This window comes from Typopeltis vanoorti, chromosome 4 (assembly GCF_054136105.1).
Source record: "Typopeltis vanoorti isolate ZY-2024b chromosome 4, IOZ_Tvanoo_1.0, whole genome shotgun sequence".
Classification (NCBI taxonomy): domain Eukaryota; kingdom Metazoa; phylum Arthropoda; class Arachnida; order Uropygi; family Thelyphonidae; genus Typopeltis; species Typopeltis vanoorti.
This window is the reverse complement of record NC_143552.1, coordinates 17,413,908-17,431,559: the sequence shown is the minus strand read 5'-3', so window position 1 is coordinate 17,431,559 and position 17,652 is coordinate 17,413,908. Positions and strand designations below refer to the sequence as shown.

The window sequence follows — 17,652 nt, the reverse complement described above, 5'->3', positions numbered from 1 at the left end:
GACATGAAAGATGGAATAAACATTGATGGTGAAAGGTTAAATATCCTATTATTCACCGATGATGTGGTATTAATATCTCACTCACCCAAACTCTTAGAATCAATACTGAATAACATAAGTCAAAATGCCAAAAAATTGGATTGGAAATACACCCGGACAGATGGATGAAAGAACAAAGAAGATGGATGAAAAACAAATAGTGTAAAGATCATACAATCACTCTAGAATCTCACACCATTGAAAAAGTTGAAGAATACATCTACCTCGGCCAGTCCATAAAAATGAACAATGATATATCAAATGAAATAGCAAGGAGAAAAAGCTGCTTGGATAGCCTTCAACAAAATAAAATCAACAATCACCAACCAAAACATAGATATAGAAATAAGAGCCCATCTTTTCAATAGTCACATCTTACCAGCATTAACTTATGGCAGTGAAACATGGAACACAACTTTAAAAGAAGAACAAAGCTTAATAACAACTCAACGTGCAATAGAAAGAAGAATGTGCAATATAAACAAAATAGACCATGTAAGACACACAGAAATCAGGAAGAAGTCTGGACTCACGGACAAAATAAAAGCAATCTACAACAGCAAAAGAAGATGGGCAGGACATCTCACCAGAATGAGAGACAACAGATGGACAGTTACAAACTGGTATCTGAGAGATACCAAAAGCAAACCTGGAAGACCAGCCTTAAGGTTGGGAAGACCCAATGATTAAGAAAGTCAGAAGAAAATGGAGAAGAAAGGCCCAAGACAGGAATAGCTGGATTCTTTACGACCTGCAGTCATGGAGAAATCCTGACTGAAATCACAGGTCCATCAAGGTTCTACTTGGTTCACTAAAGAACCAAGTATAACCTTGGTTCCTTAGTGAACCAAGGTTCACTAAGGAACCAATGTGCTCAAGTAAGAAACAAATAAAATGGCAATAACATTATCAGCTGTGTGTCAGCTCTAGGAAAGCCATCTATTATATTAAAATGGAGGATTGAAAAAGTTGCAAAAGTTCAGTAGAGAGCTTATGAGAATATAACCTTCAGCATTGGAGTTGCTTGGTTTGTCCCTTAAAAGACAAGAGCTCTGTCCAGAGAGCCTATATATTTGTTTTTAATGGGTGAACATATGGGTGAAAATAAAAGATGGAAAAAAAAAAAGTTTGAAAATTTACCAGAGAGCTTATGAGAATATAATCTTCTGCATCAGAGTTGCCTTGATTTAAACTGCTTAAAAGATATGGTCTTATGTCTTTTAAGACATAGGAGCCCATGTCTTAAGCAGTTTAAACTCAGTATCATATAGCACTTAGCATAAAAAAAAATGTTTGGTATCATCAACATTGATACCAAAGTGTATCAAGACACCGTGCTGGAATCTGCAGTACCGTCCTGAACAACACCTTGTTTCACAGTATGCAGTATCCCTTCCAACAGGACATAGCCCCTGCACACAAGGCAAGGGCCACACAACAGTGGTTGGAGGTAAATGTGCCTGACTACATATCACCATTTGATTGGCCATCTGGAAGTCCCAATCTGAATCCATTGGACTTCAAGTTGCGGTTGAAGCTTAAGAGAGTAGCCTACAAAAAAAATGACACCCCAGTGATTTAGTCTAGAATTCACTACTAATGTACACTGAATATGGATCTAAGGTTAGAGAGCTATGGAACAGTAAGAATTTATTTTAAGTCAAGAGTTCAGTACTTTTAGTGTACTTGTATATTCAGAAGAGGCTAATTTATACTAAACAGGGAGCATGGGTTAAAGTACTGTAGTGTATCATTTCAAATTAGTTTGCCTAATTTTAAGATGCATTTCAAAAAATGCACAAGTACCTATAAAATTTGTTTAGTTGATTCGTCTATATGGACTCGGGTTGACTTTATTGAATTTTGATGTTTGGAATTTGTCAAGCATCTCAGTTTTTGTTTCAGCTAAACCAGTTGCAGGATCACAAAAGGATAAAATGTTGAAACAGCTGTTTTTATTCTAATGAAATTCAGTGTTTAGCTATATACCAGAATGTCTCTGGCATACAGGAGTGATGTTAGCTTGCTCCACCTTTGCAATGAGTTGCCTGGTGTTGTACTACCTTACCCCAGTCCTGAAGATACTTTCAGGTGCAAACTTTGTTTGCTCACATTTGGATAGAGGATTAAACTAAATTTATCAATGTCCCTAGCATAGTTTTGGCTTCATTCAGGTAATTTTTAATGGCAAAATCTTGTAAAACACTTCAAAATGGTAGACAAAATTCTGCAACTGCAGGATGAAGTTTAATGAAATTTAGTACAGTAAGTCCTCAACTTACATGGGTTCTAGATAAGTATTTGTGGTATTTTGACATACAACTAACCATTCCATCCATCAAGTGCCACTATTGTGAACATTTAAAATGGAATAAAATATATATTTTATATTATATATAAAATATATATTTTATTTAAAGACATACAATGCCTGGGTAAAAAGCATTTGGAAAATTACAGTCAATATTCAAAAGCCAGTTTATACCTGAAAAGCTTTTAACCAATGTATTCTTCCTATATTGATATATGGCTGTGAAACATGGACACTGAATGCAAAAGAAATTCAAAACTTAAGTACAACAGAATTTTGTATGGAATGAAGTATGCTTACTCACAAGACTGGATCACAAAAAAAAAAAAATATGTGGATGGAAAAACCAAACCAAACTTTCTGACATCATAGAAAGAGTGAAACATATGAAGTGGCAATGGTTTGAGATTATTGGTCAAAGACAAGATCAATGATGGACAAAAGAAGTACTGGATTGGATTCCATGGGAGGAAAAATGACCAAGATGCTAAAACAAACCAGGTTGGATTGATGATATCATCAGATTTGCAGGTGACATTGGGAAGAAATGCCTTCACCCATTGGTTGATGATGGTAATACGTCCAAAAAGAAACTGAACTTCTTGAAAATAGAAGAAACTAGTGGCGCCACCTGTTGTATCTTTTTGTTGCTGAAAGCGGCAACCTTCATTAGTGTTGTGTCAGCTGTTTTTCATTAGAAGTCAAGTTATAGTGCCAAGAGTAACTGTGTATTTTGATGAACGGTCGGAAAATGAGTTTCGAACAGAGAGCTGCGATTGACTTTCGTGTTAAACTTGGTAAAAGTTTTACCGAAACGCATCAAATGCTTCAAAAAGCATACGGTGACAAATGCTTATCCCATACTCATGTTTATGAGTGGTTTAAGCGATTTCAAAGCGGTCGTGAGACGCTTGAGGATGATGAAAAGCTGGGCCTTCCAAAAACTGGAGAGCGAAGTTAACATCTAAAAAGTGCGTGATTTCATCAAAGAAAACCCAAAATCATCAGTGAGATTGATTGAAGATGAACTGGGGATTCCAAAATCAACTGTGCACAACATTTTGACCGAGAGTTTCAGCCTTCGTAAACTGAATTTGCGATTTGTTCCCCACAAGTTGACCGACAATCAAAAAATGTATCGAATTGAACATTGCAAGGACCTCATTAAAACCACTGTAATGCCTCAAACTTCCTTGAAAAGATCATTACTGGTGATGAAACATGGTGTTTTGAGTATGAGCCCGAAACAAAGTGACAGAGTGCTGAGTGGAGAACACCAGAAGAGGGGCATCTGAAAAAAAGTCGCTTGGAGAAGTCAAAAGTAAAGACAATGCTAATTTGTTTCTATGAGTCCAAGGGCATTCCCACAAAGAATTCGTTCCGCCTGGCCAAACGGTCAATGGTGAGTTTTATCTCGAAGTTTTGAAGTGATTGATAGCAAGAATTCGTCGCGTACGGCATGAATATCGTGATGCAGGCAGCTGGTCACTTTTGCATGATAATGCACCATCTCATTGTTTGAACATTGTGAGACAGTTTTTGAGCAAAAACGAAGTTTGTGTGTTGGATCACTCACAGTATTCACCTGATTTAGCACCCTGTGACTTCTTTCTCTTCCCGCAACTTCATTTACCAATGAAAGGAAAGCGATACAAAACCATTGAAAATGTTCAAGCAGCAGTAACCACGACCCTCAACAGTATTCCAAAAACTGATATAAAAACTCATTTAACGAATTAACTGACCGTGCCAAACGTTGTATTGAAGCTGAGGAAGAGCATGTTGATTGAAATAAATGATTTGAATAATTATAATTGGCCTGTGCTTTATTTTCTATCAAAAGTTTGGTTTCTTTTTGGACAGAGGGTGTATATAAAACATAATATATTCTATATTATTTACTAAAATAAAGAGCGAAAGGCTTCATTTTGGAAATGCAAAATTATATAAATTAAGTGGATATTAAATCCAACATCATTTCAATGAAATGATGTTGGATTCTTAATCCCCACTTGGCTTATCCTCCTGATGATATTGCTTCTTTCAAGCAATTCCTGACTACTTCCCATGCGCTGACATCTTGTAACTTCTTAAGTCATGACATTTCTCCAAGATGCCTCCTAAGTCTGTCACAATTATAGTTCAACACCAACCCTTTCTTGACAGAGAATTCCATTTGTTTAGCCACTTTCCAGAACAAGACTGCACAGTCATTCTCTCCAAGTGGAGGCAGCTTGTCTACCTTTATGGATATATCTTCAGATGCTTTTATCAGATTCAGCACTCTAAAAGCCTTAGTCCACTCTATGACATTATGTTTCAGGTAATTATCCCTTAACAACTATACAAATTCTACTTACATCTTGCAATGTTCCCTTCCTCCCTCCAATCGATGTCCCCATAGTTGGAGTCCTCTATAATAATTGATCAGCCTGCACTCAATGCACTAATCTGCATAGCATCTACAGCTTCCTGCAGATCCCCTGGTCTATGCAACAACAACAACATATTTTGTCCTATTGGCCTCTAAAATCACTCCACATAGCCTCAAACGAAACCCCCCCCCCCCGACCTAAAATCCCACTTAACTTATTATTATTATTCAGGACCTTCATGGAGTTGCAAGGCTCATTGCGGGAAGAGCACCCTAAAAAATACAGTATCATACCGCTCTTTGATCTCATTCATTGTTAATGCTCTCACCACCCTACCAGGTAATGTATTCCTTGTTTCCACCACCCTCCATGCAAAGAAAACCATTCCTAACCACCGTATTCACAACTTCCAGGGATAGCCTCTTGTCTTTGCACCTTCCCCCTGTTCCAAAAAACGAAAGCTCTTGCCCAGCATAAGCCTCTTAACAGTTCAAACATCTCTATCATATCATCCTTCTATTCTCCTCTAACTAACATTGTACAGACTTAATATCATTTTTGTTATCAGCTTCTGCACTCTTTCCAAGTTAATTTATCCCCCTTCAAATCCTAGAGACGAAACTTGAGCATAATAGTCCAGGAATGGTCTGATAAAGACTTTATACAATGGAATGACAACACTTCTATCTCTACTAGTCAGCATTCTTCTCAGTATTACACCAATCCTATGGTGTTACCTTACCTTTGCAATATGTTCTCTGAATTTTGGGTTTCTATCAATCATTACCTCAAGATTCCTTGCCTACCCCACTTCTTCCAACAGGGTATGCAGCCTCTGATCAATGTGTCTCAAATTCCAAGACTATATTTAGGCAAATTAAACTGACACAACCATTCGCCTGCTCGTCTGTCCAGTTTATTCAAATCCTCTTGAAGGGCTATCCAAATCTGCTTTATTACCAGTACCCCTTTCCAGCTTCACATCATCTGCAAACAACTGAATATCCCCCTGCAATCCACTGACAATGTCATTGATATAATGAGAGCCCATTTTTTAAAAGCTATCAATCTGGTGTACACGACATTGAGCTCAATGCTACCTCTTCACTGGATGAAGAAACTCAGGTGTATGAGGACGAGGTATTAGAGAGCTGTTGCACAAATTGAATAAGAATTCAGCAATAGGGACTGATGGGATATCGGCATGTGTGCTAAAAGAGTGTTCAGCTGAACTGGCTATTCCTTTGACCAGACTGTTTAATGAGTCTCAGAACAGGTAAGATTCTGCAGGAATGGAAAGAATGTACAGTAATTCCATTGCACAAGGGTGGTGCAAAGACAGATGTATCTAACTATTGACCAATTAGCATCTCAGGAGTGGTGGTGAAGATTTTGATAAAATTGGTTAGGGCTTGCATTCAGAAATGGGTTGACAGTGAATCTCTACTTTGCAATAAGTAACATGGGTTTACTGGAAAGGTCATGTTTTAGCAACTTGTTCACATTCTATAACAATGTTATCATTGAACTAGACAAGGGGAATGGGTACACCATGAAACTTTTGGATTTTGCTAAGGCTTTTGACAGAATATAGCATGGTAGACTGTTGCATAAATTGGAGAATATAGGTTTGGGTTATAGAACATTAGCATGGATAAGAGGATGGCTGACTGACAGATATCAAAAAGTGGTATACCAGGGGGGGGGATGTGGGGGAAGGATTTGACATGCAACATACAGCTATTTGCTGCTGATGATGCAAAGACAGATAGGGTAATCAGGAATGTCGCTGATATGCAGTACTTGCAGAATGATTTGAATAGGCTGGAATTGTGGGTATGGGAAAATGAATGTCAGTTCAATGTCAGTAAATGTAAATCCATTCACTCTGGCATGATCAGATATCCAATGTCATATTATATTGGTGGGAATACGCTAGAAGAAACTGATGAGGCTAAGGATCTTGGAGTGTTAGTAGATATGAAGTTGAAGTTCAGGGGCAAATACAACTCAAAAGATAATTGCAATGCTGAAACAAAGGGTCACATGTAAAGATAAGAATGTCATTTTGCCTCTTTACAAGGCCTTGTTAAGACCTCACTTGGAATACCGCATGCAGGTCTGGTCTCCTGGTTTCTGTTGTGATTCTCATATATTGGAGAGAGTGCAAAGGAGAGTGTTAAAAATGATATCAGGATTGTGGAATACTGATCATGAAGACAGATTGAGAATTTGTAGACTGCAGACACTAGCAAACAGGAGAAAGAGAGATAATTAGATTGAGACTTACAAACTTCTGAAAGGGTCATACAGGATTTCAATTGATAGAGTGTGAGGAAAGGACAGGAGGGCATCCTTGGAAGCTGAGAATGTCATTAAGAAGGTGGCGAGAGCTAGATTTTTCTCTCATTGGGTGGTGCGTGATTGGAATATATTGGTACTGGATGTTGTGAGTGCAAGCAGTGTGAATGAATTCAAGAATAAGTATGATAGCTGGTGTGTGTGTGTGTAGTATGTGGCCTCCTCAATGAGTCCCTGACTCCCTGGAGGTCTCTCTTAATAATAATAAAGGTTAAACAATACAGGTCTTCTGCTTCCTTGATACTGCTCCCTCATACACAACTCTCTGATATCTATCCGACAGCCAATCCAGTTCACTAACCAGACATCTAAACCCATGTGCTGTAACTTAAATATCAACTTATCATGCTGAGTGGTTAGCGTATCCGCTCTCCAGCCAAAAGACTGCAGGTTTGAATCCCGCATGGGCATGGATGTTTGTGATTGTCTGTGAAAATACTAGTGGTGGTCGGCAGTAGATGGCGTTGATGTTGGTGGGGTGGTGGAGATGGGGAGTTGTAGAATAGGTGCGCTCCCTCGATGAGTCTTTGGACTCCCTGGAGGTATAATGTAATAATAATAATAATATTTAAATGCCCCGTCAAATCCAAAATATAGCAGAATATGCCTTTCCCTCATCGATCATTCTTGTTATTTTATTATACAAAGCAATCAGATTACTACAACAAGAGAACACCTTAACAAATCCATGCTGACTCACAAAAATAACACTACCTGCATCTGCCCAATTCTGTAAATAATCCCTCACCAATTTCTTCAAAATCTTAACAGCTACTGATGAAATACAAACTGGATAGTTAAACACTTCCGTTCTATTATCACTCTTCTGCAATGAGTGATACAATGAGATCTTACCCTCCTTCGGCACCTTAACCGTGGTCAGCCTCTCACTGAAAAACCAGGTCAATGGAGCTGTGAGTTGTTTAGTGAATTCTCTTAAAACCTATGGTGAAATTACATCCAGTCTTATTGCTTTATTGATATCCAGAGTACTCAGTATTTGAAACATCCTCTCTTCTTGCACATCAAACCTTGAACCTGCTCCATCCCTCTAGTATTAAAACCTACTGCTCTAGGATGAAATATCATGATAGTGTTCATTAAACAACTCCACTGTATCCTTTGCATCAGTTGCTCTACTCGCATTTTTATCCAAAAAATTCATTCTTCTGCAATCATTCCTCCTCCTACTGGCAATACAAAATCTCATAATGATCGCTCACCTTGCACTTGTCAAATTTATCTGCCTTAACATTTCCTGCTCATCGCCCTCTGAGTCCCCTGGTTTACAACAATTTACCACTACATATTTTGATATGCTCATCTCACATTATACACTTTCAAAATTATTAGTTTAATTTCCTTCCAAACTCTCTACTCTGAGATGACACAACTTATTATTTATCAGAAGTAACACCTCATCACCTGTTTGCCCCTCCTATTCTGCTGAAATATACTGTATACTTTCGACTTCTATTCCAGTTAAAATATCTTCCATCAACCACATTTCACTGATTTGAATAATCTTTAAACAGGATGAGGCTAGCAATGCAATCAATTTATTTCCGTTATTACTGATATACCTGGAATTTGTATAGAGAAACATCAATGCATTGTCAGCATTTCTATACCTATTATTATTTCCTCCAGACTCCATTTGACTCTGCAATATACCATACATTCTCCCATTTTCTAAGTGACTATTTTCATAAGAAGCCAACCAGCTATCATCCATTCTGGCAATGATAGTTTCCCTGCTCTAACACTATTACTTGTGGTAGAGAATGGCAATCTTTCAGATGCCTATGTCCCTCCACCTTGGAATGAATTCCATCTCTCTCTTCTATCCTCAAATGCATCCAAGCATCCACATATTCTAGACCTCTCTTTTGACATATTCTTGCTATTATGCTATTCATTATTGCTGCTCTTCTTCTCAAATCCCTCTCTGTTTCTCCCTGTCTTGCTACCTGATTCACATTACCTCTCAGATTATTCATAAAAATCATCACCATCATCTCATCCAACATTTCACCTTGCTTTATTGCTAAAGTCATACTGTCTATTGTTCCTCCAGACAAGCATGCCTCCAACATTGCAGTCTGCACACCATGAATCTCCACACATAACTCTCCTCACCAGCATCCCCCTTTCTCTCTACCCCCCCCCCAATACGCTCCCTCCTTGTTCTCTCTCTTATCAGCCTTCCTCCCATCTTCCAGCTTTCTCTCATTCACTGGTTCTCCCATTTTCCTTTTCTATCATTTCCATAACTTTCGCTTATGCTTCCTCTTGTTCTTTTCACACCAGTTGGCCTTTCAAATCTCCCAATCGCTTCTTTTATATGAATCAACTTGTATTTCACAGGACATATGCATTATCAGTGCCTCTAATTCCCATTCCAAGCATTCTATCCTCACTCAAGATTCACCTTCACAGTCAACCTCCATCTTTCAGATCCTTCATATATCCAGTCATACTACCTAATGCCAAGTCTCTCACCACCTCATGCTCATGATCCTTGATCACATGATTTGTATTGCTCTGCCCATACTTGTCTCCATCACAGCATGACTGCTGCCAGTGAAACCAGAGATATTGAAACAGAAATCACTCAACTCTTCTTACCATCTAAATTTCAAGTCAACATGCACTCTAACCTGCCTATCGTGTTTTTAAAATAATGGAAGCATATATGCCACAGATGCAATATGCTACAAAATCTTGTATAATACTAGGCCAAATGTAATCTTTAAATAGTAGTGGGCTGAGCAACAATGTATCAGTATAGCAGCCATCATAAGTGACACCCACCTAACCGTCTCTCCTACTGCTTAATTCTCCTACTACACAACTAACATCAATGGATCAATCGCAACTGACTTGAGCTAAAATTCACTCGAAATGTATTATAAAATCACTTCATTAAATTTTAATATGAGCTTCAATAAGCAGGTAAGCCTAAATACATGACCACTCAAATATACAAATATGGATGGTTTTGTTTTTCAATGGGTGGTGGTTTGTTATTGTTATGTTCCATCGAGTCGTTTTCGACTCCTGGTGATTCTACGAACAGACATTCTCCATTCAGATCTGTCCCTGGCCATATCTTTCAGAATTTCCAAGCACATTCCAGTTGCTTCTTTAATTCCATCTACCCATCTAATTCTTGGTTTTCCTCTTCTCCTGCTTCCATCAACTTTGGCAAGCATCATCATCTTCTCCAGACTGTCATTTGCTCGCATAATATGTCTAAAGTATGACAATTTTTGCTTGATGATCATAGCTTCGAGGGGACAATCTGGTTTTATTCTGTTTATCACTGATTTATTGGTTTGCTGTGCAGTCCATGGTATTCTTAGTAAGTGTCTCCAAACCCATAATTCAAATGCATCTATCTTCCTTCTTTCACAGGGTCCAACTTTCACATCCATACAGTACCACAGGGAATACCACTGCTTTCACAATTCTGATTTTTGTTAAGAGGCTAATATCTTTAAAGATCTTCCTCAAATTTGTCATTGCTTTCTTTCCGAGTAATAATCTTCTAACTTCTTCAGTACAATAACCATCTTTATCAATTCAGGATCCTAGAGCACAAAATTGTTAGCTGCTTCCATTTACTTCCCATCTACTTCAAAATCATTTCAGTTCACATGTTGCCATAACTTTTGTCTTTTTGAGGTTAAGTTGAAGACCATATTTAGCACTTTCTTCTTTAACTTTCATAATAAGTTCCTCCAAATCTTCTTTGCATTCTACTAGCAAGGTGGTATTCATCTGCATACCTCAAATGATGGTGATGGTAGATCATGTTTTTTTTAATGTGTTCAATTTTTATAAAGAAGCTGATTTTTTTAAGCGATTAAGATTTGGTAATTTTTAAGATGTTGTTGTTGGTTTATCCCCCCCCCCTTGTGTTGTTGTTGTGAATAAATTCACAACAACAACACATATGAAAATGAATATGTGAAAATGAATTTACTTTCATTTTTTAGTATGTATTTTTTTTTTTAAACTGGTTTGTGTTAGTTTTTTGGGTGGTTTTGTTTCTGAAGTAGGTGGTATCTTTGTATCACTACTGGTTTCACTTTTTTTTTTATAGATAAGACTGGGTTTCCAGTGCTGGAGGCTAGTGGTGTTTCATTTTTAGTACTAATGTTTTTGGTGCTGGTGTGTTAGTTTATTACCAAAGGTGATATATTGATTTCACTGACTTTTAAAAGATCAGGTTAGCTCCCAAGAGCAACAAGTAGATGTATTTGGTTCTTAGTACCTCATCTGCAGTATTGGCTTTATGGTATTGGTGTGGCTTTATTTGTTTCAGATGGGATGATATGCTTCATTGACTACAAGGTTGATTTTAGGGAGTGATATACTGATTTCATTGACTAAACCACAGGCAGGCCAGAGATGTTTGGTTCTTGTTCGTTAGGTTGTGTTTGCTTTCAGTTTTTTAATGTTGTTTTGTTTGTTGTTATTTTATGATTATTGTTATTTTTTGTATGTTGCTATTTTTTGATTATTACTGTGGTTTTTTCCCAAACTATATCATGTCTAAATTTTTTTTATTTTTTTTTATTAAATGATAGTTGGATTACAGTTTCTCTGTGCAAACACTGGAAAGAAAATGGTGATAAGCCATAATGGGTAATATTTTCAGTATTGAGAGAATATATACTTACAAATTAACAGAAACTGAAGATTGAAGTCCTATTCCTTGGTTAATGAAGAAATACTATCAACAACATAATTAGAACCTCCATAGCTCAGTTGGTATAGACAAAGCTCTTTGGCCAGAAAGACCTGGGTTTGATTCCTGTCTATGATATGAGAAATTTATCTGATCTCTTTCTACTAAAAGCGAGTTAGCTGGTCTCATATGAAGGTAGAGGGTTTTTAGCCACTCCGTAGCGCAAATGGAAGAACGACTGTACACTTCAATTGGAAAAGGCCAAAGTTCGATTCTTGTTATAATGGGAAGAATCTTTATATGTTTTTTCCAATTGAAGGCAAGTTAGCCAATCTCATATGAAGGTAGCAGGGATTTTGCTCCCTGAAACTCTAGTTTTTTGTCCAGCATACAGAAAAATCGGCCTTCAGGACATATGCAATTTACAGACAAAAAATACTAGTGGTGGTCGGCAGTAGATGGTGTTGCTGTAGATGTTGAAGATGGATGGGAGTGTTGGAGATGGAGAGAGTTGTAGAGTAGGTGCCCTCTCTCGATGAGTCTTTGGACTCCTTCGAGGTGTCATGAAATAATGATGATAATAATAATCATTTCCAGCAATTGTCATCATCACTAACAGTATTAAATGTCATATAAGGAGCATAACACAAGAATTTATGGAATATAATGCATTTTAGCTGAGTTATATCATATAGAATAGTGATAATTTTTTTTGCATGTTTTTATTAGCAAAAGCTACAGTATAACATATAGGAAATGCTAAGGACAGTGCAAAATAACTGACAATGCCATCTTAATGCATCATAATGTAATGATAAAATGACAGGATATGTGATGGAATATCAGCTGAGTTAATCAAAGAGATAGGGAAAAAAGGAACAGATTTTTAACAGAAATAATACAGAATATATATGATCCAGGCATACTACCAGAAGAGTTCATAAAATCTATTTGCATTCCAATACCAAAAAGGAATAATGCAGCAGAATGTAAACATTTTAGAATAATTAGTATCACATCCCATGCTTCAAAAATACTCCTGAAAATAATAAAAAATAGAATGTTTTCTAGAATTAAATGCTATATAAGCAAACAACAAAAAGATTCATGCTAGGATAAAGTACAATTAATACAATTTCTTAATTAAAACTGCTACTACTGAAAGATCAAGAGAAATAAATTATTATTATTATTATTATTATTATTATTCGTGACACCTCCAAGGAGTTCGAAGACTCATCGCAGGAGGACACCACTGTACAACTCTTCATCTGAACTACTACACAGAACCACTACTACCAATCACCTACGTCAACGCCATCTACTGCCCACAACCACCATCAGCATTTTTTGTCTGTAAATTGTGTGTGTTCTGAAGAGCCGATTTGTCTGTATGCGGGATGAAAAACCCTGCTACCATTGTAGGAGATCAGCTAACTCACCTTCAATTGAAAAAGTCCATATAAAGATTCCTCCCATCATGACGAGAATCAAACTTAGGCCTTTTCCAATCGAAGGGCGCAATGTACCGTCGTTCTTCCAATTGCGCTAGAAGCACTTAATAATCTATATCTGTGCTTTATAGACTTTCAAAAAACATTTAACACAGGTCATGAAAAATTAATCGAAATATTAAAAGACATTCAAATTAATACAAAAGACCACAAAATAATAATAGAATTATACTGGAATCAGAAGACAAAAATTATAAATGAAATTAATAATGAAACAATAGATATCAAAACAGGGGTGAGACAGATAATATCCTCTATACTTTTCAGTTCATATAATGAAATGATAAAGAAAGAATATGAAGAAATTGAAATAGGAATAAAAATAAATGCCATTATTATTATTACATGACACCTCCAGGTAGTCCAAAGACTCATCGAGGGATGGCACCTACTCCATGACTCTCAGCCTCCTCCACCACTTGATAGAATTAATAATATTAGATTTGCTGATGATTTGGTGTTCATAGCAAAATCAAAAAGAGAGTTACAAAATATGGTTGAAATACTAATCAAAAAGAGTCACAGCTAAAACCAAGTGTATGCTAATTAAAAAACAAAAATTAAGAGCATCAACAGGATTCATTCAAAATGTAAATGCTTATAATTATTTAGGAGTAATTTATTTATTTATTCTTATGGCAAAAGCAGCTACAGGTCAATGTCCAGACCAGAAAGCCATCCAAGGCCTCATCTGTCACGTCGTGGATGTCCTAGAGACCACCACCATGAAATCAGAGGCTTGGGCAGTCATTCACAATATGAGTGATCATCTGGGCCACAGGGGAACAGTCACATAAGGGTGGTCTGATAGTCTCCATTTATGCAGTAGGTAGTCACATCTACATGGTCAGTTCTGATTCTGTTGATAAATGACCAAATCTTCCTAGAAAGGGCAAAACCAGGCTGTGGCGCACAGAGATCTTCAACCAGGAAACAATTTGTTTGAAGATTGTTGAACCAGTGTTCTCTCCACATGTCAGGTGTTGATGGTAAGGCAGCTGAAGAGAGTTCGTCCATGGACCAGAAAGGGTTTCGTGATTTTAGGCGAATACTAGGTGGATTTATGAGTCTGGTGCAGGGGAAGGGTGCTGGGTGCTCATTACTTTATTAAATACTTTAATCGAGCTTGTCCTCTCCGAATATTTGGTGGAGCAATGTTAGATAGGACAGGCAGTCAGGGGAGAGGGGGTGCTTCTCAGTGTCCCACTAATTGTGTGCATGGCAGTAGTAATGATTACAGAAGCTAGAACAGCAGTTATGGATATAACATCAAGAATAGCTAAGTCATAAGAAGCATGTTGGAATAATAAATTACTAATCACTTCTGGAATAAATAAACAGACTAAAATAAGAATAATAAAATCATATGTATAGTTCACATTGAATTATGGATGCGAGATGTGGACATACAAAATCCATAATCAAGAAATTACAGACCTTTGAGATGTGTAGCTATGATAGCACTGAAGATTTCTTGGAAAGAAAAGAAAGAAACTAATGAAGAGGTATTGAAGTTAATGAGAACTAAAAGAGCACTCATGGAAGAAATTATAAAGTGCAAGATGGCAGGACACATTAAGAGGATCAGCAGGGAACTCATCTCTGGAAATACTGGAGGGAAAATTAGAGGGAAGAAGATCTCCTGATACACCAAGAATTTCTTGGGTTGATAACGTAAAGAAATGGGTGGGTAACAAGAGATATTACAAGATCAAAAGAATGGCCGAGGAATGGATACTCTGGCATATCATGACTGCTTCTCCCAAGTAGCTTCTTAAAAAGAAGAATGCAATCTTTATTTGCCATAAGACAATTTGATGAAAACTGTATAACAATTTAGTGAATACTGTGGTTTGAAGGAGGAAAAGAAATAAGTGAATAATTAATAGTATTTATTGTAAATTAAAGATGCCAAAAAATTATATTCTTGGTTTCATCCTTTATCCATGTGTAAGCAAACAAAATTTGAAAGCGAAATCACTTCGCTACTGGGCTACTTGTATATAGAGGCTAATGACTTCATATCAATTGCCTTACTATCCCAAAATGCAAACCACATATCCTTACAGACATGTATAATGCTATGCATTAAGGGGAAGGGTCACTACTAAGACTGGTCTCGACTTTTATAGGAAATGCTAAGGATGGTGCTGAGGTTTCATCATTGGGATCCAGATCCAGAAGTGACATTTCCATATATAAGTAGCCAAAAGGCACCATGCCTTATTACTAAAATACTCTGGATTAGCAACAGATGAAATTTTTTCATTTGGTTATACTATAAATTAAAGATGCCAAGAAATTATATTCTTGGCTTCATCCTTTATCCAAGTGTAAGCAAACAAAGCTTGCACATGAAGTCACTTCTCGACTGGGCTACTTGCATATAGAGGCTAATGACTTCACAGCAGTTGCCTTAGTATCCCATGCAAGTCATGTTTTAATATACAAGTAGTCAAAGGGTGTCACACCTTATTACTAAAATAAGGTGTGACACTCTTGATTAGAGATAGATATTGCATTACTTTCTGCATTACTTCAACGTTGGTATCGCTTCTGGGTCTGGTTCCCACTGATGAGACCTCAATAAAGGTTCAAACTAGTCTGGATAGTGGCCTTTCCATAATGCTTAGCATTCTACATGCCCATAAGGATATGTGCCTTGCATTATGGGATACAAAGGCAATTGATATGAAGTCATTAGCCTCTATATACAAGTAGACCAGTCATGAAGTGGCTTCATGTATAAACTTTGTTTGCTTACACTTGGATAAAGGATGAAGCCAAGAATATAATTTCTTGGCATCTTTAATTTATAGCATAAACAAGTGAAAAAACTTTCAACAGGCATTTATTGTAATGTAATTTCAAGTTATTACAAATTGCAAGCAATAAGTCAAATTAATAGTCAAGAAATAAATGATCTGCATACAGATTTTCATTTTGTTGAGAAACTGTGATGTAAAACGTCATAAAATTTACAGGAAGAAATTACATTCTTTATGTACATGAAGGTATGCTTGCTTAAGGTGATTTACATTACACTTTTGAAAGTTTTTTCACTTGGTTATACTATAAATTATAGATGCCAAGAAATTATATTCTTCGCTTAATCCTTTATCCAAGTATAAGCAAATAAAGTTTTGCGCGTTAAGTAACTTCACGATCAGGCTACTTGTAGAGGCTGATGACCTCACATCAATTGCCTTAGTAATGCATAGTATGATATATGTCTGTAAGGATATGTAACTTGCACTATGAGATACTAAGGTAACTGCTGAGAATTCATTAGCCTCTCTATACAAGTAGTCCAGTCAGTTACTTCATGTGCAAACTTTGTTTATACTTGAATAAAAGTTAAAACCTTTAGTGTTTTCTTTCTACTATTTGTGTAATGTCCCCCCACCACCACCACTGAGATTTTCTTTTTATTCTTCTGTGAGTAGTCTGTCAGTAGCTCAGTTGGCAGAGGGGTGGACTGTAGTTGATAATTCAGTTATCCATAGGTCAGTGGTTCAAATCTGCCTTGATGGATGAGGTTTATTATTTTTTATTTATTTATTTTATTGGCATAGTTTCATCTCCTGCTTGTATCACATAACTGATGTCGCCATATGGAAGGAAAGTCAGGTGATGTGGTTTTCTGTTTTTTTTCGGTTATCAGAGAGAAGTGTACTTTATATTACCTTTCCTTCCATTAAAGATCCAACATGACTTTTATCCTCTGCATTCCAACAGCCCAGTGCAGAAGATAAAAGAATAACCCTGGAAAACTAATTTTGATGATAATTACTGGTAAATTTGATGTCACTAATGTCTAAAACACTTAAGGCATTAGAGAAAAAAAAACTGTTTTGCAAAATAACCATGTCTTTAGCAAGGCTTTGCAACTGACAGAGACATTGAAACCTGTACTGCATGACTGGCATCAATTTTTACACAAGTCTATTGTTCCAGCGCTAATCTTGCAACTTGGGGAAAAATCACCCATAGACTACATGACCTTATCAACTGTCTGGAATACTCATTACCTTCAACTAGCACGTCACAGAAAATTCCACTGCTTACAACAATCGTGAACAGTGCAAACTGGAAGGCTATCAATCTCCAAAAAAGTAATAACTAAAATCTGCAATGCATTTTCCGGACTTCACTGAAGTCCAAAAATAGTACTAATGCTAAATGCTAAAACTATTCCCTTTTCGAGAATAAAAGGTGTTAAATTTTTAATCTTATTACAAATAATTTATCATTTTAACGGGTTTATGAGCTGTGGATATCACGCGTTACACAACTTGGTTCGATTGCAATCTGGAATTCAACGCAGTTTTTTTTTTTTTTTTTTGAAGACTCACG

At 36.8% G+C, this 17,652-nt stretch overlaps 1 protein-coding gene across 2 annotated transcripts in view; it reads right to left on the bottom strand.

Moving 5' to 3' along the window:
• Window positions 1–17,652, bottom strand: part of LOC150107131 (neural cell adhesion molecule L1) — a 175,472-nt gene that overhangs the window by 157,407 nt on the left and 413 nt on the right. The window lies entirely within an intron of this gene.